The following is a 25711-nucleotide window of genomic DNA, read 5'->3' as shown; positions in this document are numbered from 1 at the left end:
TGATCTTGTAAAGGTGTATGTTTGGTGGCCCTGCTAGGCAGGGGGGTTGGAACTACATGATCCTTGAGGTCCCTTCCAACCCGGGTAATTCTGTGATTCTGTGATTCTGTGAAGTATCCAGATACAGGCTTGCGTGTTTTTTCTCTCTCCTCTGGAAACAGCTTCAGGGCTTGAAAGATAGTGCAGTCTCCATAACCACTGACGATACAAGAGTTCAGTACTTAGAAAAATGATTATCTATGCCATGAAGCTGCTCAAAAGGTTAGAATGTCTCATGTGCCAACATGGCAAGTTTCCCTTGGGGTTCAGTTGGGTCTAAATTTAAATGGATTTGAGTCCAGTTAATTCCAGGCCAGTTAGCATCAACTACACTGAACCTGGGAAATTGCCTCTTTCAGGAAGTGGACAGATTCATACTAGAAAATCCCACTTGTATTCTGCTCCAGGGGCTGGGTATAAATCTTTAGTGTTCTCATTAATCTTTTAAGCTGGTGAACATAAACATCTGGAAGCTTGCTCATTCAGACTTCTGTAACAATGTCTCCAACTGGTTATTTCACTTCTTTTGTGTATAATAACGTCCCTCTTCACTCTGTATGTATTATTCATATACACCTTAAATTTAATCACCAACCCACTAAAGTTAAAACTGCACTACACCTGAAATATAAACACCATCACACTGGATTTGAGGACATATTATGGTTTATACATAATTACTGTCATGCTGAGGTTAGATTCTCATCTTTTTTTTTCTTTTTTTTTTTTTTTTTGTGAAGCCACAAAAGCTTTTCTGGCTGTTGGTGACTTTTCATACCTGAGAAACAAATCCAGCCTTTTGCAGTTCTTTCTCCTCCTCACCCAGGGAAATTTTTCATATCTAGCCTTCTGGCTAGATGGTTTTGCTATGGATTGGATATCTAGGGACATGTAGCCTCCAACTGCAGAAGTCACTCCGGGTGTCTTTTGTATTCCCCAGCAGAAGCAATGGGAGTCGTTACGGGAACATCTCCAGCAATTAACCAGTGCAATGTCCTCCTTTCCCTGAGGCAGCTCGTCGTGGCTGGCAGTCTGTCTGCATTTGCTCCCTTGACAATTTGGTGATTTCAGAGGTGAATAAATACTCAGATATTGTCCACGTATTTCTACAGGCAGGTCTTCTGTGTAGTTGAAATGTAGGCTATAATAGTGTTCCCATGCAATAGTACAGCGTACAGTGGTGGACAGGCAGTGTGCCTGTGTTTGCATGAAAAAGGGATTTTGTCAGAGACAGAAGTGTCCCTGCTAGAGGGGCACCATGTCACTAAAGCTGGTCTGCTAGGTTGGGTTTTTTGTTTAATTACTTGATCTAATCTGGAAGTCTGTGGACCACTTAAAATTTTACCTGCTCTGAGTCTCAGATTTCTTCGGATATTTACTGTTATTTTTTTCCCTGTATGCTTTCTGAGCAGCATTATTCTTTTCTTTCTTTTTTTTTTTTTTCCTCTTGATTCTGCAGTCTGCTCAAGCCGCTGGTTGAGCATTAGCTTTGCTTTAGGATGGCTGTGGATGATATGGTTTATTACCAGTTCAACGTGTGTTACCCAGCCATCTTGAATTCTGAGGTTGCGCCCTTACATTCTTTTCAAAGCAATGAATTTTGGGAAGACAATGCTCACAGGGTTGCGCTGCTTGTACACCTAACATAACTCTAGAGAAGAAAAAGGGCTCAAAGCTTCTTACAGGAGGTAATTACTTTTAAGTCTCCTAAAACTACTTATCAGCAGTGTTTACTCAGTGCGTATCTAATGAGTATCAAATAAATCTTCAACTGAAAAGTGCTGGAACTTTGTACTCTGAACATTTTTTTAAAAATCAGTTATTTTATGGAAAAATCAGAAACAAGTTACACAATGCAAAAAAACCACCCTAGAATGGGAATATGTCTGTTACACATTAACATGTTGATGCTTGGTTCATTTTCCCAGTATTTTCTCATGCTTTATATGAAAGGAACGTGTACTGTTGGTGCTTTATACAAAAGCTGAACTTTTCTCTGACCTTTGCAGTACCTGAGGTCAACAGTGCATAAATGGAGTGAAAAAAATTTATTTGAATTTGTTGTCTCGCTATAATTAAAACCACTAATGTTGTTCTAATGCTGCCTTTGTTACGGGATTCACAGCGGTGAGTGCTACATCTCACCTTATGTTATCTTCAAGAAGCCTTTCATGCTTATGTATTTAATTATCTAGCTTTCTTTTAATGTATTTGTCAAGCAATCTTAAATATATTATTGCAATACTGCAATAGTATCTTCACATAAACAAATGTGCTTTTTAACTACAGCATTGAGAACTCCCTCTGGTTGGATTCCCAAACTGCTCTGCAGGTTGCTGGCTACAGCAGACTACCAAAACAAATCTCTTACCATGATCAAGGTCAGAGCCAGGTCAGTCATTCACAGAATATTACATTTCTTCTTGGAAGCAGGAAGCATTTGATATTTGATTTCCCTGTGCGCCACTCTTTGATGGATTTTCCTTTTCTTTCCTGCAGAGGGAAGAATCTGTTATGTTAAAACTGTTATGTGTATTTACATATAGTGACTGATATATATTTAATACTGATAGTGTCCTGGAAAAGCATTAAGGAAATGCATCTTCTGGCTCTGCAAAAGTATGTAGTAGGCTATTCTGCTGGAGTTGAAGGTAATTCTTTATGGAAAAGTACATGCACATGCAGACAATGGTTCTGACTCATATTCACATCAGATATCACAGAAAATAGTTAATTCCTAAATAAACTTCTCCAATGATCTATGAATGATCTAAGAGAGGAACACTGCTATCATTGTAGCTGACCAAGTTACACGGCTAATTTTGAAAGTTAACTTGCCACAGTAGGACTTAAGACTTTCATTGTCTATGTATACATATATAGCTGTGGAAAACTAGCTGGCTAATGTTGGGGCTTCAAAATGAGTGATAGGGGTGTGCATCTCCAAAATCCTTGCATTCTAGAGTTTTGATAGCAAAAGTACCAAGAGGTTTACTAAACTTTTAAGAGTTCTCCTATGTTTTATTGCATGAGCTTCTCACACATTTTTTTTTAGTTCATTATTGAAATGCTTATTTTGCAGAGATTTGTGCTGTTGGATTTTTTTTTTTTTTTTTTTTTTTTTTGTCTTTTGCTTGGATTCATCTACTTGAATTTCACCCTTCAGTGGATCTTAAATATCAGTATTGTCAGTAACTTCAGGTGTAAGGAAAAACTGAACTTCTGAATAAGCTGTGGTACATACTGCTTCTTTGATAAGAAAGGGTTTCTTGCAAGTGTTCTGCAGAATTTTGCTGTGCTGAAGTGGAGAAAGGCTTTAGTTTTATGAGATCATAGTAAAAACCCAGTTAACTGGTTTGTTATGTGATAAGTTCAGTTCTATAGAAACCCAAAATTATAGTATTTTACAAGGTAGGTTGTGTTCCTACTCCTGTGCAAGAGCTCTCCCTCAGGCTGCAATGATTCTCTATGAAGAACTTCCGTGCATGACCACTGATCAAAGGAGCAACAAGTTTGAGGTCCCATAAGCTCTAGAAAAACTGTGGACAGACTGTAGTGCATGTAATTCAATCAAGTGTAGATATGTTTAATTTCACTTGCTGACCTGCATTTTGCTCAGGCATACCTGATGGTCAAAATATCTGAGTATATAAGAATAATTGCTGAACTTGAAGACTTCAAAACTGATGCTTACAAGAACATTACTACTATAGAGCCTGAAGAGTAACAAGACCATATTCACTTTAAATCAACTACTTAAAATGTGTGTAAATGATTAAGCTGCGCTTCCAAGCCAGAGCAAGTGTGTCAGGGTTTCCCTTGTAAAGTTAAGGAAGTTTGGGTAATGTTATCTGTCCTGCAAACACTCTGGAGTAGTCAAAAATTTGGAAGGTTAGATAATAATGTTTAAATAGAAATAAAAGGAGAGATTTCTGTAATCATACATGTTAATTTAGGGTATGCACTGCTTAATTCTGTACAGGTTATCTCTTTAGCTAATGCAATACTAGCTTATGTATGATAAGGAGGGAAAATGGTTTTCCTTGTCTGGATCAGGATTTACACTTAAAATGAAGTAAAATAATGCAGATACCACAAAAAAGATTTTAAAACAGTGCAATAATATGCTTCTCTCTTTGCCTTTAAGTTTGTGAAACTTGATCTTTTCTGTTGTCAAGATTCTGCCTTTTAAGCATTTTCAGGGATTCAGTAACTTAAAAAATGAACACAGAAGCTTAGACAAATGTATTTTTTAATTCAAAGTTTCTTCTTTGATTTTTTTTTCCACTTGTGATTAGAAATGGCACATAGATGTGCCTGTATGAGTGGCATATAGTTTGGAAAATATAGATCACTATTATTGCTAGTGTGTGGAAAAGGAATGCATATAGACACTATGCAAGGTAGTGAAGGTGGGAAGCGCATGGCACCAAAACAGTGATAGGACTGTTTTGTGAGTAGATCTATTAGAACCAGAGAGAAGACAACCTGGCCTGGAGAACTTGCTCCACAAGTGTTTTAATTTGCATGTTCACAAGAGCGTTATAAATACAACATTTTCCTATGAAACATCTCTTGACTATTTTTTTTGTTTTAGACCTGGCTCGAAGCAAGGGTTAGTCAGTGTAGTTGCAAGTTGTATGGTCTCAAGAGAAGCTGTGGCACTCTTGTGATTAACACTTACAGTTCCCTGTTTCCTACTATTCTGCAAGGGATTAACTAGATTCTACCTTGGTTTAGTGTAAGTTGATGTGTTAGGAGCTGTATATATCTCTGCCTGGTTTTCCTGATCTGGCTTTGATATCTTTAATTGTGCAAATACAAATAGCAAAGTTTCTACTAGCTCTATGAAGTTTGTAATCTTAAGGTAAATTGTCCTTATTTTGGCATTTATCATGTTATTTACAAGAGATGAAAATAATAAGTAAATCCTAACACAAAGTGCATGTGATGGGTGGTTAGCTTTCTTTTATTGTTGCTCATCACCTTTTAACTTCTTGTTGCTAAAGACTGAGATGGTAGAAGAGTTAAAACACCCTGGTATTTTTTTTTTTTAGGGTTCACAACTTTTCTCCTTCCTTGCCCTCTAGTGACCTGAGAAGGTGCTAAAGTATCTTTTTCTTTCCATGGAAAAAATGTTGAAAATCCTAATCAAGTAATTTCCTTGCAATCAGTTTTACAGTTTACTAATTGACCAAGAAATTGAAGTGGAATTCAGTGATGTCAGACAATGTCCACAGTTATTTTTGGACAGTAAGTCTAATATTCAATATGATGGCTGTCTTTCTCATAGCTGTAATCTTCATCACTTATATTAAATCAAAGCCTGACAAGACACAGACTTATTTCTTTCAAGGAAAACTGTAGGTGCTGGATTTGTGCAATAAATACAGTGGTCTTTCATTCAAACATTATCCCTTACTGAAAAAAAAAAAAAAAAAGCAACAAACCCCACAACCTCGCAGATGCACATAATGTACCTTTTTTTGGTTTCTTCTCTCCAATTATGCTAACAAGCTTCATGCTGAGAGAGGATTAGGGCTGATGGACAATCAAAGACAATGCTTCCTTCTTGGTAAAAAGGTGTGAAAAGATATAGGCACTAGAGCTGGAGCTATTAGGCATACCTGCAGGAGGCCATATGACTAAGTTAGACCAAGAGAGACTGAAGTATAGAAAATGCTTAGTCACTATTCTAAGCTCTTCAATGACATCTTTTAACACCTTTTGATTCAAAAGGAAAAACCACAATGCAAATATTCCCCCGGCAGGTTCTGCTCACTGTTTGTGGCTCAGCAGGGCTGCATGACACCTGACTGAGTAAAATTCCCAGTGGGAGACCCACACTCGCCCTGCCAGCAGGGCATGGGCACCTGCAGCAGCTCAGAAAGCAAAGCTGAAGATTAAAGAGGCAGGAAGGTCCTATGGAATAAGCCCTCTACCAATTTCCATAGTCTATATTGTAAGAGGAGAGTATTAAAAGGTAAAAATCAAAAGAAATGTTCACATCAGTTCTGTTGTGGTTTAAGCCAGCACGTGGCTGAGCCCTACAGAGTCATTTGTTTCCCCTCCCCCTCCTTCTCAATGGGATGAAGGAGAGAATCAAGAAAAATAAATTCAACTTGAGTGTTGAGATAAAACTATTTACTAAGATAGAGAAGAGGAAAAGTGTAATAGTTGTGATACACACACACATATGTAGAAATACATAACCAGTGATGCACAAGTAATTGCTCACCATCCTTGAAAAACTGCCCAGCTAGCCCCTAAGCAGCAGAAGAGAGGTCAACTCCCACCTAGAAAATCTTTCCACTTGATATCACATGGTATGGAATATCCCTTTGGCTAGTTTAAGTCAGCTGTTCTGTTTCCTTCTAGCTCTTTAGGCTCTTCTCTGAGAACTGCCTTGGCTCTGTACAGCACTGCTTAGCAGCAACTGTAATCGTTGGTGTGTTATCAACGTTGTTTTTTCTCCCAGAACCCAAACGTAGGATCATACCAGACTCTTTGAAGAAAACAATTCTGTCCCCGTTGGGACTAAGACAAGTTCCTATAACACTTCAATAGTATAGTTGCTGCTTTGAAGTGTGTTAAAGAAGAGCCAAAGCTAGATGGTCGGGAAAGACAAAAATGCTTGTTCAATTGCATTACCAAGCAATTACTGCTTTTTGATTGAAATGAGTATATGCTCAGGCTGCCTTCGTCTTTTATTTAGCCTTTCCTGAAAAAGATTTACTCTAGTTTCAGTGTGCAAGATTTAATCAGTTTTATTTCTGCTTTGTAGCTTGATGTTTATTCCTTCAAAATGTATTCCAAACTTTGTGAGCAGTTCTTCCACAAAACCAAAATTGTATCTTGCCTGTTCTTTGACTATCTGGAGTATTAGTACTAGCCTGTGAAATACACTGGTCTCCAGTTGAACTAATCATAAAATACTATGTAAACATCTCCCAGCATCATGGATATATATTAAGTTACATTCCACACAGACAATGTGAAATGCAAATATTGTAACTTAGAAATGGGTATCTAACACAAATGTTATTAATGTACCTCCCAAAGACTGCTCAGAGGCAAAGGTGACCACAGGGGCGGAGGTAGATGGTTACAGGCTGCCTTCTCTAACATCTGTGTAAATAGTGGAGTGGTGGCCCCTTGAAGTTACAGGGGCTGCAGTTTCAAATATTAAACTACAAAAAAGTCTGTCTGACTGTACTGAAGAAATTGCTTCTAGTATCTTTTTTTTTTTCTTTTTGGCTGTTGGTATTAAGAAAAATATCTGGAGACCACCAAGGAAGAAGGGGGTAGGAAAAGGACATGGGCATTATGAATGTGGGGGTTTAATTGACACAGTAGTAGCTCATACTGTCTATTCCCTTTGTGGAGCTGTTTTCCTCCACATGCTGATAACAGTAAAGAAATGTATTAACTCATAACTTTCCCTGCAGAAGTTTTCCAGAGATAAACTTTTTCTATGGGAAAAAAACTTTCCCCAAAGTTTTTTTCCCCAAACACATCTTATGATAAAATATGAGTGGAGTGTTTAGAATAAATTTTGTTATTGGGGAGACTCAATTAATTGTTAAAAATAATCTTAAGATATTCCTCTGTTTCTAGGTGTTCAGACTCAAGAGGTAACAATAGTCTACAGAAGCATGGATAGGCAGGTGGTTTGTGATGAGAAATTAGGTCACTGAAGTCCTATGTTTCATTTGCTCTTATGATTTTTCTTCTAAGACTTTACTGAAAGGCAATCTTTGAATTAACCTATGCTTGTTTTCCTGCCCAGTTTCATCTTCTGTTTCAAAACAAGTGTCAAGGTGCCCATGTCAGAATGTAAATATGAGGGTGTGTTACTATATTTATCTTCCTATAGTGCTTGAAGAATGAATGTAAGGAAAATTCTTGAGTACAGAAATAGCCTGCCACGTGTGTAGAAAGATAAGGTAATACATTGGAAATCACCAGTTTTAAATTTCAGCATTTCCTTTTCCTCTTCAGTGGATGGAAATTTTTGGACAGTTATGAGGGTTTGATGACCAGTCCAAATCCACAAATATCAGTAATAAAAGTAGAAAATTTGAGTAGTTTTCTGCTGTAGTTAGTCATGCTAGATTAGTATCAATGCCAGCTGACTACAAATGCCACTGGATTATTGCATAAAAGCAAGTGTTTTTTGTTGTTGTTTTTTTGCACGGGACTTCTATTGGAAAAGTAACAGTGCTATGGCTTGTGCTGGGTTCAGTGGTCTGCTGATGTGGGGTGAGGTGTGGAACAGAGGATGGAACATGCTTTACTTTGAGTCTGGGTGGGAGTGGACGTACCTACTGGTCAGCTCTGGATGCTTTAGCACAAAAATATGCTTGAGCCCAGGCAGAATTGTGGAATGTCTCTGTGGAAAGTCACAGAGCAGGCAGTGGAACAGGCTGCTGCCTGAAGTGCTGTCTGGAGCTGAACGGGTGCAGGGAGTTGGCAGCTGGTTTGTGTCACCCTCTCGGAGGAGGACTTAGGGGAGCAGTGTAAATGCTGTGCTGCTATTGGATGCCTCTTCCCAATGGCTTTCAAACACATGATGATGGGATTTCTGCCTCCTCACTCATGGAGCAGCTGCAGAAAGCTGGTGCTAGGTAAACTGCCTGCTTTCAGCTGAAGTCAAAGCAGTATTTTCACAGTAGTATACTACTTTATTGATAAGAATATAAGTATACTTTTTATTGTATCAGCATTTACAATTTCCCAACTTTATTTTAATTGGAAGTTAATGATGTATGTCTCTTCTTGTAACTAAATGAATATTTGAACTGCTGCAAGTTGCTTTAATAATTGTTCAGCTAATCATTTAAATTATCAAAGATCTTTACTTGTGCAATGTCATATAAATGGTAAGAATTAAAAATTAATCAACTTGATTTACGTAACCAAAAGCTGCCATCTAATGGATATTTTTCAATAAGAAGACAGCAGTAATTATGCTGAAGAAAAAATATTCGTTCCTGCAGTTTGAACGATTATAGCAATTTCCACCAGGGGATTTCGCAGTCAGGTTCCAGTTCTGGGCAACAGTGATTAATATAATGGTTATTAATGAGAATTCATTTTTGTACATCAAGGGGTGTTTGGGTGTCAGTGTTCCAAAAGCAGTGTGGTTAGCATATTAATTATAAAAGATAGCATTAGGCTGGTGACTAAGTAACTATATTGATTTTTTTTTTCCTTGTTTCTGTGATGTGAAAGGTCAATTAGACTTATAGAAACAATGGAGCCTTTCTCAGCAGGAACCATCGTTTCTCTGTGCTGACATCTCTTTAACCGTGTACAAAGTTCATTAAATGTGCAAAGGTAGTAATGTTAAAAGGAAGAAAGTGATTGGGTCAGAGGTCACAAGCCATGGCAAGATGACAGCCTCTCGTGGATTACGCCATGGGAGCTAAGTAATAGTGAGAATTGCCTCTCAGGTTGCCCACTGGGACCAAGGGGAATGAAGTGATAAGCAGCTAATACTATTGGGTTAATTAAAAGGAATATTGACAGTAGCTTTGTTTGTTTCAAGCTAAGTGCAATGCTGTTAACCAAGTATTTTATTGGGTTATGTAACATTAGTGAATTTGTCACCAATAGCAGACTACCAGATCTTAAAATCTATTGTGTTCCAGTAAGCAACTGTTGAACCAAGTGTGTCTACACTTGTGCAGTCTTCTATTTCACCATCTACCTCTGTGTGATGCATTGTCAGATGCAACCTGTTCAAGTCATTTTCCTTTCCATTGAAGCCTGCTCTCCCAGGTGTTAACATGCAGGTGTTTTCACAAGAGGGTTATGACCAGCTAAAGCTCTCCCTGTGATATTGTGGCTTACTAAATATAAATGGATTGCCCACTATCCTCCTGTTCATTTACTCAAGCTTTAGTAAAGCTTTTATCATTTAGCTGCTGTCTCATTTAAAATCATGATTCAAAGCATGGAAAGTAAAACAAGAATAGCAGCCCTGAGGACAAGAAGTATTGTAATTTAGAACTTGATTTGATTTGTTATTATTCTAATGTTGGTAGAACAGCTGAGTAAAGCATTCTTGATCATCCTGGAGAAATTACTAGCTTTAACAGAACATCTGTGAAGATTTCAGAATTGTCACTTCTGCATGAAAATGACAGGATTTCATACTATACATTCACAAAATAGCCCTAATTTCTAGAAGTTTTCAAAGTGTTCATCTTTGCTGAAATGCTGAGAACATTAATTATATGCTAGATGTAACTAATCTGCTTGTAGTCCTCATCTCAGAACATCAGGGTTTTTATTTTTCCACACGCACACAAAAAAAGAGAAAACTTGATGTGAAGTCTTCATGTAGCAATGTGTCTGATGGCTTCAAATTTTGTGTGATCATCTTTGTTTATTTCAAAACGAGCTCAGAGCTGGCAGTGCAGTGAAGATGTACAGGTAGACTTCAAAGCTGACTTTCTTCTTCCATTTTCTGTTCTGACGCTACCATCCCTTTGGTCTGTTTTGCACAAGTAATACAGCCTACGTTATCCAACAATGTTAGCAGAAAATAGGAGAAGTAATTATATTTCTGCTTCCCTTGTATTTTGGATGATAAACAGGGAAGATGAAATCATGCTTTGCATATATGAGACAGGAGTACTTATCAACCTTATTTGTATCATAGAAATGTTAAAGCATGTTTTATTGCTCTATTGCCAGATTGATATAAAATAGAAATTTTTACCCTCAAAAATGCTCCAGTTGCAAGCTGGGGGGAGTGCTGGGGATATTAGGAGACTATTGTGTATCCAAAGATTATTAGAACATCCTGGTTATGCTTTATAGGGATTGGATGACTTAAGCTGAAGAAAGAACAAATTTGACATCTGACAGAAGCTCTCCTTCTAACCAGATGATACTGTCTTCCTGTGCTGCTTCAATTAAATAGGTATACAGCTGTAGATAGCTCTGTTTCAGTACAGTTATACAGCTGGGAGGGTGCACATCCTGCACTTAAAGCTCAATTCATTAATGGCAATCATATCACTTCCTGCAGTTTCTCTTCTCTGATACCATTTTGAGTCAATTTATAGATTAAATTAAATCCTTCACTGGATTTAATGGAACCAATTTAGTGCATGGTCTTTCCTTCAGATCATGCATCAGGTGAGCATTGTCTTGCACACATTTTTACAAATAGTATTTTGTAGGAATGCTCTATAATAAATGCTTTGTGCTATATGTGATTGTCCAAAGACTCTTATCTTAGAGAAAGAGTCTAACTCTTCAGCATTACAGCACAGCTCCCCTTCTGGTACACAAATTTTGCCATTCACCCTCATGCAGGGACTGGGGCAGCCTTGCCCAACATCTCACAGCTGAGCAGTGCAATGAATATCTTGGGGCAGAGATGTGTGTCCCACTGTAGCATCCTGCTTGCAAGTCACCTGTTCTTTTGTAAAGTGCTGGTGCTATGCTGGTTGAAGTAGGGCCAACAAACAATAAAATTTTCTCCTTCTATAAAAGCTGAATAATAATTTCTCAGCAGAGAACTCAGCAGATGTAAAAGATGGAAAAGCAGCTCCTGTTTCCATATACTGAGTCTCTGAGGTAAAGCAATATATGCATTTTCAGTGGATGAACACTACACTCTAGAGAGAGAGCTTGACACTTGTATTCACATCTTTCACAGTTCTTATCTGCAAGTGATAACTTTTGACACCACTGTCTGTGTGTGAAGGGTACTGATAGCCAGAGTAATATGCAGTCACTGTCCTCATACTGCAAGGCTGGCACCTGAAGCATGGATAACCACTCTAATGAAATAGCTCCATGGGTTTGCACTCCAAGCTTATGTGATCTAATTTGAAGGCAAGTAAGTGGGTCATATCTAGTACCTAAGCATGAGCCCTCATCATTAGTGTACCTGTTATCCAGTGTTGTGTAGCATATCTGCAGGGGTGCAATCTTGCCTCTGGGCATCCCTGGTATTTGTGGTTACTGATTAGATGCTGCCACTGGTTCTTCCTGATGAATTCCACATGTGGAGGCTAGGGCCTGCTGCAATCTGATGTCATGATGCATTGGAAAGGTACAACCAATAGCTTCATCAGGAGCATTAATTTGTACGCTTTCCTTTACTGCTTTTTAAAGTTATGTTTGACCGGACGCCTGAAATTTATGTACAAAAGCAGCATTGCCTGATCTCCACCTGCAGCATGGGTTATACTTCAAAGCTGCTGCTGTTTACAAAGCATGCTTTGGTCTCTACAGTGGCTTTACACCTGAATATCAAGTTGGCTGAAAAAGCAATGGGGTGTAAAGGACTAGAAAATGAATCAGATTAATTTATCCCCTGTTTTATGGATCACAAAGTATATTCTCACTTTTTTTTTTTCTCCTGAAGTCATCAAAAGGTTTTGCAATAATGCATGCTAATTTGCTACAAAAAAATAAAAAATAATAAATAAAAAAAAAAAGTAGGAGTGAGCTTGGTTGTGCACACTTCTGCATGCTGACACTTTGCCTATCCCCAGCAGATGGGCATAAGCCAAGCCAGCTCTGAATTACAAACTAGAGCTGCCCTACAGGTATTCCACTGTGTTTGGAAGCAAGACAAGATTGAGGGGTCACACATTGCCTGCCTGCCAGGGTGTCTCTATACTGGCACCTGGAGTACTTGGAGCAAGTCCTCCAGTTGTCCTATTGTGGTGGAGTGGTGGGAGAACATCAGCTGTGTTCCTGGCAAGTGAAATGCTTAAATAAGTTGTGTTTAAATCTGATAAGCATCTAATATCTGCAAGGGTGATGACTGATATCCCATAGTAGCTTGCATTTCAAACCCTTTGCTGACTTATTGTCCTCAGCATCTATGTTGACTCTGAGAGGGAATGTGGAGATCTTATGAGCTTTCTGCTCCTCCCTGCCATAGTTTGGAACCGAACCTTTTATTTCCTAATTCCCTGCTATGACATCTTGACCAGATAAGTTGAAGTTATCACACAGTTTTTCTGGAGATTGTCTGCTTAGATATCAAAGTTTTTAATCTTATTTCAGAGTGTTTTTGGAAAAAGCTGAGATTGCAGATGAGCAGTAAGGTACAAAAATCAGACAAAAGGGTCCCTTCCAACTCAAATGATTCTTTTATGTAAGAAATTTCTAAAACAATCATCTACTATTTCAGACACCTGCTTTCCTATCTTTATATCTTTCTGTTGTTATTCAGGCTGATGTCACAGTTTCTCAGTCCACAAGTAACTGACTTATTTCAATGTTATGAGAAATGAAGCAATTATACAAACCACCTACCCACTCTATTACATTGTCATGTGCTTGAGGACAAATGAACTCATTTATTTGGGGAAGTTATGACATTGCAACAGATGTGAATGGCTGGTTGTTATGTTTTCATTAAAAGATAATAGTGCTAGAAAATTTAGTAAATATTTCTTAAGTTTCTGTTTAAAGGATGCTTTTCTGAGTTTGGCGCTTGTGCACAATGATGTTTCATTATCCATGCTTTCTTACTGAAAGTGGTAGGATTAAAGAATGTGATTGAAGTTATTCCTGTGACTGACGGTCATAGGCCTCTCCACCTCCTTCATAAAGCTATTTGTTGCCAACTGTTCATAGAGTGTTCAGTTGTATATTTTGGGTTTTACTGCTCTCAGACTTAGCGTGGTTCTTAATTGTTCAATAGAAAATGAACCAAAGTGTAGTTTCTTTGAAAAGCAAACAGTCTAGCTATCTTATGCTCCAGTAAAAAATGCTAGATGTTATGGCTGTATTCAGTTTCAAAAAGAATTTTGAACCCTCTGTAATGTTGAAACAAAGTCCTGTTCTCTATACCTGCTGACTATCTAATTCTAGGTTTACTCTGCCAGTTTGTGTAACAGCTTGTGAAAGAAGAGTGGTGAAAATTACAAACAAACGAAAGCACAGAAAGCAGTAACAAGAAGTGCCAGAAGTGTGCTTCTTTCTTTTGTTCACCTATATGAAAAATAATGCCAGGAAATTCCCATTTTGAGCTTCTGGAATTTTAAAATACCTTATTTAAACTAGAATTCCTAAAAATTTACAATTGCTGCATCTAAATTTGAAAGTTAGAATGTTATCAATTACTTCCAGATAATTAAATCTAAATACTACAGAAAACCACCAGGCCATTCCCCTTAATTTGTTATCCTGACTCTGACCAAGGCTGGTATTTAAAAGAAATGGCTGAGTTATGGACTAAACTGCCCATAGGGAGAATCTTTCCCTAACCCTCATTATTTAGTGTTGGCTTATATTCCACAGCATGGTGTTAAGTAACTAAGATACATCATCGCTGGTAGGAACATTCCAATTTTGAAAAGCAACTTATTTGGTATGTTTTTCAAAGCTTATTTTAAATAAATGTGCGTTTCTTAAGTGGAAAAAAATATGAAAATCTGCAATGTGTTCCACTCAAATGTATATAGTACTGCAGCACAACAACTCCAAGGAAAGTAAACTTACTCTTATTAAAGTCAGGCCTCATCTAATAGCTTCAACATACTTCAGAGTGGAAAAAAGTTATGTACAAATGTCCTCAGTCTTCTAGAAAGGCTGTGACCTGCATGATATTTAAAGGTCCACAGGAGTATATAGGAATGAACACAGCAGTTGTTCCCTCATACTATGTTATTACAAAGAGAACTGGGGGTCAAATTGCATGAATGATAAATGGAAGGTGCTTGAAATGAGTTGGTTCTTTTTTGAACATTATACATTGACCTTGGCAGTTTTGACAATTACATCCATCATTTCTAAGAATCCATTCCAGAACACCCGTCTGTTCTCTAATGTGGCCAAGTAAACAGGATTTGTGAATATACGAATCAAAGATTGATCTCCTATGTCTATACACTGATTAACAGTTGGTTTCTTGGTGCAACTTTTTCATTCTATGAATTATGCGAAGATCATAATTCAACATGGCACACCTGTAGACAAGCATGTTGGAATGCTTTAATCTTCCCTCACAAGGTCTCAGTAGGATCGATACTTGGCTTCTGAGTTTGATAAGTAAAATGGAATAAAACCCTTAAAAAGCATATTGTACGCAGCAAAAAATGATGTTTCACTTTGTTGGTATTCCCCCTAGCAACTGAATGTGGTGAAGATAGTAGATGGGACAAACCAGGGTGGAAAAAGTTCATTTCTCTTGAACATCAACATTCCCAGACTCCTAGAAAGGGCGAATAAGTTTTTCTGTTAGGAGTTTACAGCTTATCCATTGCAGTCTGACCATGTAAACATGTATTGTCACCCTAAACTGAGTTACAAGGCATGTCTATGGCATCAGTGTTTAATAGGAAGGTATTATTGACAAGTATGTTTTTCTTTATCAGATCAGTTTGAAGCAATGGAGTCGTTGTCTCTGGAGATGTTTAAGAAAATGGTAGATGTGGTGTCTATGGGCGTGGGTTAGTGGGCAATATCAGTGGTAGGTGTGGTGGGTGGAGGGTTGGTCTATAGGATTTTACAGGTGTTTTAAAAGCTTTACGACTCCATGAACAGTAACACACCATTCCCTTGCCTACAATTTAGAGTAGCTAATACAGAGTTGCTACCTGTAATACATGTTCCTTTCTTGTTTTTTTTGTATTCCATCTATCCTGACAGATTCTGGCATTTAACTTTTTTTCTATGCTTATAAGATGTGCCCTTAAAAAGCAAAAACAAAACAGAACAAAAGCCAACCAAACAAAACCCCCCACAACAACAGAACCTGCATCCAGATAACTAGGTTTGTAATTAATTTCACATAAGGGAAATGACAATTTACTATGATGACAACAGTAAATATCATATTGTCATCATAGTAAATATCATACTGCGGTAATGATATATTTGTAAACCAGTCCCTCTAGCTGCCCATCAGTTTGATGCTTAATATATGAGGAAAATATGGAATTCAACTACATTTCAGTGGAAGCTGCATTCTTTCCTGCCTTTTTTATTTTGCTTTAAGGTGTGGTAGATGTTTAACTTCTTCAGACACTGTGTATATCTGGATCCAATTGGTGATGCTTGTATTCGGGGGTCTTAAGTATATCACCAGTTCCTGAGTGTATCAACAACTCAAACAGTGTATGCAGTCTACTATGAGCTAAAAATGAAAGTGAGTAGGAGAGTATGCAGACCAAACAGAAACATCTCCCTGCTCTAGCTTGTAATCTTGCAAGCTGTAAGGGTGATTTCATAATATACAGATGGTGGGAAGTAGCATCAATGGTGTTCTCTGGCACTTACTGATGATCTATAAAAAGGCTGAAATATTTGTGGGACAAAGAATTAGGGACCGCAGCAGTTGGTGCCATGGCTGCCTGCTTAATTCCTGTTGACACAGTCTGTAGCTCAGTGGTAGAGGGGTGGGGATTCTCTGACTGCTGGTCAGAATTGGAGGTGGGGGAGTCAGATTAATGGTTCTTGCTCGAGACATGAGCCTATTACAGGGGATTATTATTAGTGGAATTAGGCATCTTGGAACAGAGCACAGCTCCATCAAACTGAGTGTCGTGTGACAAGAAGAGGCATCTGCTGACACATTAAATGAAGGTCAGTGGAATTCCCTTGCATCTCTCTTGATAAAGGCAAGTTGGTCAAATTTGTGTTCCTCTCTGGGATTGGTGGAGGAATTGCTTCAGCAGTCTGCTTACAGATGTCTAATTCAATCATGAAAAAGTTCCAGTTGAGATGAGCTACACTGTAACTGTTTGTCTGGGACAAACTGCTCTCCAGCCTCGGGCAGAGCTTCTGAATTCAGACTATAAGGCTCTGGTTGGGAGCATCAGATGTTGGTTCATGAAGGATGTGCATGGAGCTCTCCTACCAGATAGGGTGCTTTGCTAATCAGTTAAATCTGCTTTAGCTGATCTTTTCATAGAACAGATGGCATCTCCCAGTTTGATGACTGCTTGGGGACAGCATAGGGAAGATGATTATCTCCTGGGGCTGGTCATCCTTACCTGCACTGTGTGCCCACCCTAAACTGTGTAGGTTCAAAAAGGATGCAGAAAATGCTTCCTAAACATGTGTCAAAGGGTGTTCTTAAACTGTAATTTAAATACAGTCAGGCTATCGTAATCTTTAGATCTGAGTGCTTGTAGCTTTTCCTAGAGCACAATTCATGTATATAATGAGTATATGCTTATGAGTCTGTTTTAAATGGATTGTGCTTTATAGATTTTTTTTTTTTTTTCCCTGCATGGATCTAGACTAACTCAAACCTACTTATAGTTGCAAACATTATGCACAGTAATCCTCTCTGCATAAATTAGGCCATGTACCTTTCTGTACATTGAACACAGTCAATGCATCAGTGGGTGTTAAAGTAGTCAAAAACAACCTCCAAAGGCTGAGAAGTATTTTTTTTTTTTAAATAAAGCTTAATAAAGTAAGCTTTATTAATATTACCTCTTCACTAATAATGAAGTATCTCTTGAAGTAAGGGCAACTCTGCACAGCAGGCACATCTGCAAGTGCAGAAGGATGCGATCTCTTATATTTGTTTCCTGAATTAAATGCAGATCTACTCCAGTGAGAGGATACATGGCCACGCTGGTGTGGTGAAGTACTGGAACATGCCAACCCAGGAGCAGTGGTTATTCAGTTTGGTGCAGCCTGGTAGTGTCATAATTACACAGTTCTGGACTGTTGCAGATAGTGTGCGTAGCTAAGGGAAGTGAAGCCCTGCCTCTGTGTCAGTGTTTCAGTTTTACATTAACACTTGCAGAGCCTTTTCCATTTTTACTTCTTGCTTTTCAGTAGCACTTTTTATCTCTTTCAAGAGAGTATTTAAGTACTTATTAAGAGGTAGAAATCTCATTTACTAATTAAAAATGATCAATTTAATGTTCCCTAATAAATGGGAACTGGGTTTGCAAAGAATGGGGAAAGTCTTAAGTATCTAATGCTGTTAACTGTTAAAAGTATATCTGGACTGATGTGGTTCTACACACATGACTAAAGTAGTGTTAGATCCATTTCTGCGTACAACTTGCTGAAGACCTCTGGTATCAAACTCAGTGTGTATTGATAATTTCAGTATTTGGTGTCTGGGATTGCGTTTCCTATTTGCAATTTTAGTAATTGCTGTGTGCACTCCGGCACCAAGTCAGTTGCTGGGCAGATGTCAGAATTAAACAAAAATGTATGTAACTTCTTTTTTGCTTTCTAAACAACCAGTGACTTTGTACAGAAGTTGCAGGCCTGATTTCCCATTCAGTGTGTGCATATACTGTCTGCTTTTTAAAGTTGGTTGTGGTTTGTGTGCCTATATGGTAGCCGCTCAATACAGCATGAGGATGCTTCTTTTTCTTGGCTATACATTACTTGTATATGCATAGGGCTAGATTTTGCTGAAACCTATGCATAAATGATTACTTTGTAGCTTTCGCATTCCTTGGTAAGAGGCATAAAAATGAATGTGGAGTGTTTTTTTTAATGTCTAGAAGCTTAATGTGTGGAGACAATTTACTGTCGTGCATACAACTATTGCAACATAAAGAAAATTCTTTGCCTAGTAAATGGCACGCTTTACATTAACAGAGTAGTTTTCTTACTTTTATGATGATATCTTAGGAGGGAGTGTGAAGGGAAGCATAAAACGTTTACTTTTTTTTCTATTAACTCACTGCAAATGTACCTGGAGCATTCAAATACACAAGGGGTATTTCCCTCCAGAAGGATTTTCTGAAATTTTTGCAGGAAGACATAGGATTTATATCTTTGCTGGTCTGTACTTTGTGAATGTTAGATGTTTCCCATTTAATCTGGGTCGCAATGGTGCTGATAGCTGGAAATGAAGTTTTAGACTGCCTGAGAGAGGTTTTAGATGTATCACCTCATGTACATAAGTTTAAAATTTATTGGCCCAAGCCCCTGCAGTGCCACTGGGCAGTGACTAGTACTACAATATGTAAATAGGTCACATGCTGATATAGCCCTGATAATTTGATCTTCACCATGTTTCTTTTTCAAAAATAATAGTTCTCAGTAACTTTACCCACTAGGAATTTTCTATACATCTGTGGCTGTCTATATAGATATAGATGCTAATATATATTATATGATTTAACTATTGATATCCAAATATATAGCATATCAGGGGTCTAAATATATTTGATGCATAGTAAGCAATGATTATTAAGCCATAATAATATTTTCAGCAAACCTGGATTTTTCACCTTCAAATGACAACCTTCAAAAATGTTTATGATATTGCTTAACAGATAGCAGTTCACAAGATTAAAAATCCGTGTAACATTATCCTAGATTAGTAGATATTTTATTGCAATATTTAATCTCATACTGCTTAAATTAGTTATTTTCTTTCAACATGCACACAGTGCAGAAATTCCTGTTGGGGTTAGCCCCTCATGCTGCTGCAAGTTTGCATAGCTTAGCTAAGCTGGATGATGACATGAAATTAATAATTTAGTCAGAAACTGCTGTTGTAACAGTACATGCATGACTCTCAAAAACAAATTCCAAGCAGGTTTCCTCTTTCACTGGAGCAGTCAGTTACCATGGTGATGGGGAGTGTATAAAACTAGAAAAGACAGAACAATGCATAACTTCAAAGTACTCTCCTTCCCACCAAAAATGTCATTGCTCCCCGTTCCCCAGCAATTCTTACACATCAAATGCTCCGTGCCAGGGACAGTCAAGATGTCCTACAAATGCCTGTGCACAAGCAGAGAGAACAGCCCTATCTTCCATTAAACCAAATTTTTCTGTACTTGTGTCTTTTAAAATCTTCCAGTGTATTAAAAAGACTTCAGCCAAACCCATCTATCTTTATTCAGAAATTAGAATTGCTGTTACCTGATGCTTGCTGAGTTACAATTTTAAATTGCTCAGAATAATAGAATGATTAATACAAAGATAGCATAGTACAGGGTAAAAGAAAACAATCTAGTTTTTGTTTTGGGACTTTATCCATCCAACTCTGTGATCTAAGCATTGGCAAAAATGTAGTGTTAATGATGGAACTATGTGGAATTAATACTTGATCTTATAATATATTTTCACATTGAATTTAGGACCAGTTTGCCTGTACTCTCACCAAGAATGACGTCAGAGGGTGAGCAATGTGATGCAAGTCAGGGTAGAGATTGCCTCAGGAGAAGCTTTGAACAAATACATGAGGCCTGGAGCCTCACAACAAAGAAAGAAATGCCCGTGGACAATGTGGATCCCTATAGGCAGTGGCAGACATGGAATCAGATTCCAATATAAAAGGAAGCCATGGGCATTTGGAAAGGTTGTGTGAGTATGGAGTAGTTATGTTCTCTTCCACTTTGATTTCTACCAACAGTGGGAACAGATGGTGCATTACACCTCCTCCCCAAAAAGAACCATCATCTGTGCACCCACCCACTAATCTCAGCACTGCAAGAGAGGCAGGGACCTTGGAACGGAGCTCTTTCATGCTGATTTTGTGTTGCTTTATTTTCACTGAAATGATTTGCATAACACTAATGGAATAGATAGAGCTAAAACATAATCACATTGTCTTAAGGAGGAGGAAGAAGGAGATGGAAAAGCATATTAAAGATGAATCCAGTTCTAGAAACTGAACTAGTTAAGAAGGCAGTACTCAAAATATTCTGGAAATATTGCTGTAGTAGAGTAACCTATGTATGAGAAAACACATCTTTATGAGTTAAGCAAAATCCATTGATGATGCTGTTTTATTACATGTATTCTTGAATACCAAAGAAGTCAAAGCCATTCACCAGTTCCTCCATATAGAAGTACTTCCCAGACTCTAACAGGAATATTGAGTTAGATGTATGCTTCTGTCAACCTCATGAAATTATACTGACCACAACATTGGCAAGGTTTGGAAGTAAGCTGAGTCAAGGGTCATTAAAATTGATGTGAATATACTGAAACAGCCTTCTGAGACTTTGATATGTCACCAAGCAAAGCACCTAGACCAATGTAAACAGAGGTGTTGTTTATGCATTGCAGCATTTAGGCAAAGTAAAAATGCTTTTGAAGAATTTTTCCTTTTCTGTGATGCCTAGAGTTGGATTTATTTTTTTATTTAATACTTCAAAGGCCTGTATTACCCAGGACTGTCTTTGTTTTAAGGACATTCTTGCAGTTACTGCTTTTTCATTTGCATATGCATATCAGTGTTTTCTGGTGAACTTGTTCTCTGTGTTTGTTTTTATATGTGTTTGTGTGAGACCAGGTAAAAACAAAAGAAAAAAAAAAAAGCAATATCAGAAGGTTAATAGAGCAATATTACAGGAAATGCCTAGCAAATAATTAGCAAGTTAGTTTTTGGTTTATTTAATTTGACTTTATACAGCTGCAAAGTGAAAATAAACATCAGAGAAACACTTGCCCTGTGTTTGAAAATAAAGTGCATATTAGCAACTGGCTACTTAACAGGAAGAAAGCAAACTAATCATCGCCTTTGTTAATGCTTTCCTATTGTTTTCTTTAGCAAAGCTTGCTTAGCTGGATGTAAAAGATACCTCTGCACAAATTGGAGTTGTACAATGGGTGTAGAGCACCCTCTACTTTCTTTTGATCAAATAACACTCCTGGGCTTGAAGAGAAGGGTGTGTAGGAAGAACATAGATGCTGTTTTTCTGCAGATTTTTGTGCTGAAATCAGAAGAAAGAATTTGTCTATAGGGTTCATTAACTGTTGGCCTCTGCTGGCAGTAACCCATGTTATATAGGCCACCATTGTGACATCCTCAAAAGAACTCCCTGAAGGAGGCAAAGTCTAGAAGGAGAATATCTACTCTGAAGTTTCCCACCTTCCCTGAACTATATCTGCTGAGCCACCCCAGGAGGGGAGAATGTGGCTTTGAAAAATAACACCTTTGTTATTCCAAGTGTTAGAGATGAAGCAGAGTTTTCAGATGGCCCCAAGGTTTTTGCACCCTTCACCAAACACAGATGGAAACTGGACTCTTTGAACTGCTTTGAAAATCTGTTACCATGCATTGCTGTGGGGCCTGTGAAGCAGCCATTGCTAACTTCTGTCTGCCTGCAATTTTTATGGCCATGTGATGACAAGGGATTAAATAGCTTCATTTTAGCAGACAGCTTTTAAATGTAAAAATGAAAAACAAAATAAAACAAAAAGCCCAATAATTCTTTGCTCAAGGCAAAACTTTAATAGATATGGAGTTAACATTTCAATGAATGAGGTGAATTCTGAAGTAAAAATAAAAGCAGCTTAGAATTTAGAATTGTATCTTAGGTAATAGTTGCAAAACCTTTATAACATTAAGATCTTAGTACATTGGAATCCAGAAAATAAAGATTATCCCTTGTTCCCCAGTTTAGAAATGTATTGGAATTACAGTATATGATACCATCACTGTTTCTTGTGGTGTTTTATATTTAGTGCCTGTAATTTCCATGGAATTATAGAGGTGCAGAAAAATTGTCAATTCACATAATGAACGCTTCTTTGACTCATCTGAATTAATTGTGCTGTTGATGGCAAATAGCATAGTTTTCTGTAAGAAAATATGTCCTTTAAGATTTCTATTGCATCTTATTCATTATTCAGACCATCAGAAATATATTTGCTTATTACAGCTGCTCTTGGTTTATTGAAAGTGGTCTATTGAAAACTGTTTTTCTGCCATTGTTCAATATATTGAATTTAAATAGCAGTAGATTGTCTTGTATTTTCATCTTTTTTATTCCAGTAGTATTTAGTTTGTATGTTAGTAAATAAAAAATAACCTGTTTTTCATAGATATAAAGCAATTATTTTGTTTTGCTAGTTTGCCCAATCTCAAATGCATCTGTCAGGAGAAACACCATGCTGCAAACTTCATCCACTTTTCATGAGTACTTTGGTTAAATTCAATAGCATGCAATACAGCTTCTACTGACTGACACAGGCACCAGAACCTGCGCTGTGTTCTTATCTTTTTATCAATTATACATGCATAACTCATGCGCAGCAGCTTTGCTGGTGGAACAGCTTTGGAAGAGACAAAAGAATGATGTTTTCTGCAAGTTTTGCCTTTGTTGCCTTGGCACTGCAGTGGGCTTGAGAGCTTCCAGGATGAAGCTTCTCTGAAGTCTCTTGTCTCCAGGTACTCTTCTGGGTACAGATCTCTTCATTAAGACATGAGGACTGGCTTTTCCTCAGCCAAGGTCCTCTTCAGAAGTTGGTTTAATGATCTGATGTTCTGTCTGAAAGGTGAATCTACCCAGGAAGACTGCTACAGTGAGTCTGTGGAGTTCACCACAGATTTGCTCTGTATTCTATCCACCTTTAAATATATATTTGTGTGTGTATATACTTATCTATATATGTCTATGTAGGAAAAGAGCATGTTCCGTGTATACTGCAACCCCATGAAACATCACTCCTAAAATGAGATTTTATTCCAACTCAAGGATTTTTAGTTACAAGATGTATCGTCATGGCTGCATTTTATGTGAAATGGAACTTACAACAGATACGTCATGTTTTAGAATTTCCTCATTAGTATTATTCTTTTCTGCTTTATTTTTTATGATACTACACAAAAGAAATCAGACTCAGTCTTACACCTTGTCCTTTTCCTGTCGGCATATGTGCAAAAGCAGTGTATGTGTATAGAATAAGGATAGCTTCTATCTTCTGTTCCTGAAGAAGGGATTTCTTGATAGATACAGAGAAAAACTTAAGGACAGTTAAAGTTGTGAGATAGCCAGTAAAATGAAGTGTGAAGACCCAGGGTCAGTGTGAGCAATGATAAGCTTGTAACAAATCTGTAGTTATTGGTGGCCATTAATCTTGCTGAAATTCCTTTATCCATTAATTGTAATATTTCTTCTAGTTCAGTGAGTTTTGACCTTTAGCACAAATCATTTTATTTCTGAGGAAGGCTCAAGACTGTTTTAATATTTAATCATAATTTTAAGCTAATACTGGAAACAGAAGGGAACATATTTTCTTTTCTAGAGGTTCTCCAAAAGTTAATAGAAAGGAATAAATTTTCAGTACATTTTAAAGTAGAGCTATAACACTTATCAGAATTCTGATAAGTAATTTAAACATTAAATTCATTAAAATATACAGTTCTTCAAAGAAAATTTTCTAGCTTACTTTATTATCTCCATAAAGAGTAACATCACTTGTCATTAAAATCAGTATAAAGGCATAACAAAATATTTGGAATGAGAACAGATACACAGATAGTGACAACACCGTCTTACGGGAAACATTCTTAAGAGCTTGTTTTAAACATGTCAAGGGGGTTTTGGTCAGACATTGCACCTTAGTGCTGATACCTTCTCAGGGAAAGCTAATAAAAAACTACTAAAGCATTTCAATCGTACATAGCCAAAGCCTTTGGTAACGATGAAAGACCAGTTCATAAGCTTTTCCTTTCTCTGAACTGCATGCATGTTAGTCCTGCCTGTCTTTGCAGTATAACTACATTGATCACATCTAAATACTGGATTAATTGATCTTTTCTTTCAGCAAATTATGCTCCTACCCTTCGCGCAGGAAAAGAGACCTGGCATCTGGTATGTTGGATATGTAACATTGCAGTTACTAAGTCTTCAGCATGCTATGGGGCAGGGGCAGGCCTATGTTTCTCCTTGTTGGTTTTTCTCTTGTAGGGGAATAATCTAAGATGCTTTGAAAGAGACTTTAGACTTATGAAAGGTCATCTTAAGGCAACATGGCTGGTATTAGGTACAAGCTGCTGAGCCGGATGGCTTGACTACAAAGGGACAATTGGGGGAGGCTTAGTTTAATAAGCTAAAAGTATCTTATTAATGCACATAACTGCAATCCCTTCTCTCTTGTGAATATCTCATTCGGAGTAAATTGATTTTGGTTACTATAGCTTTGTTCTCCTCTTGGGCCTTGACAGAAATAGGATCATACAAAGTACAACATGCCTTCAATTCTGTGTGCTGACCCTCAGTTCGCTCCTGAACTTTGAGTGTCTTCCTGTACTGGGGATGTGCTGCCTGTTTAAAGCAAATTACTGTGCAAAGACCATTGCCTTCCACCTTCACCCTAGGGCAGGGACTGATTCTTCTCTTTGTGCTGTAAAGAAAGTTGTCCTGCTTCTTGGTTGTAGCAAGAAATTCAAGAGTAGCTTCATGAGATGTCTTTATTGCTTGGCTGGAGCGGTGCTCACATACCAGCCTTGTCAGCCACTGAGCAATATAAGGCACAGTTAGTCATTTATCATAATCAATCTGCACAGCCTAGCCTGAATGTGTGGGGAAATTATACATAAATTGCGCATATTAAAATAATAATAATAATGTTTATTTCACATATCTTAAAATGAAGGAACTATACACTCATGAGGTTTTTTTTATGAGGAATGTTTGGTGAGCAGAAGCTCAATCTGTTGTGTATCCTTTTGTGGCCTTCATTTTTTCCATGTTTTTGCATGGTGCAATTGTAGTTCAGTGTCTCATTTTTCACATTTTTGATATTGAATACTTAGTTATTCTTTTGATGCACTCTTCTCTTGGAACCCGTTGGTGTGCTACATCCACAGCTGGTTAGAGCTGCTGAGCTCCCTGTTGTTCCACCATATTCAGCTTTATTTATTCACCTTGGAATCAGGGCCTGGAGTCTTTTTTTTATTATTTCTTTTTAAGTATGAACATAATATGTAAATGTTCTGGCATATATTAATGCTAAAGGT

The 25711-nt window shown here is 37.6% G+C and overlaps 1 protein-coding gene across 2 annotated transcripts in view; it reads left to right on the top strand.

Annotated features, from left to right (window-relative positions):
- The window catches only part of LOC107318199 (phospholipid scramblase family member 5-like), a 92228-nt gene that overhangs the window by 26704 nt on the left and 39813 nt on the right, over positions 1–25711 (top strand). The window contains exon 1 of one of the 2 annotated variants that reach the window (XM_032446496.1): positions 16482–16608. The exons of the other annotated variant lie outside the window; for it this stretch is intronic. The gene's annotated coding sequence lies outside the window, so the exon portion shown is untranslated. Of the gene's footprint in view, positions 1–16481; positions 16609–25711 lie in introns of those variants that run through there. 2 annotated transcript variants of the gene reach the window in all.

This window comes from Coturnix japonica, chromosome 9 (genome assembly GCF_001577835.2).
Source record: "Coturnix japonica isolate 7356 chromosome 9, Coturnix japonica 2.1, whole genome shotgun sequence".
NCBI classification, from domain to species: Eukaryota; Metazoa; Chordata; class Aves; order Galliformes; family Phasianidae; genus Coturnix; species Coturnix japonica.
Note: the sequence above shows the minus strand (reverse complement) of the source record. Positions and strands in the feature narration are given on the sequence as shown.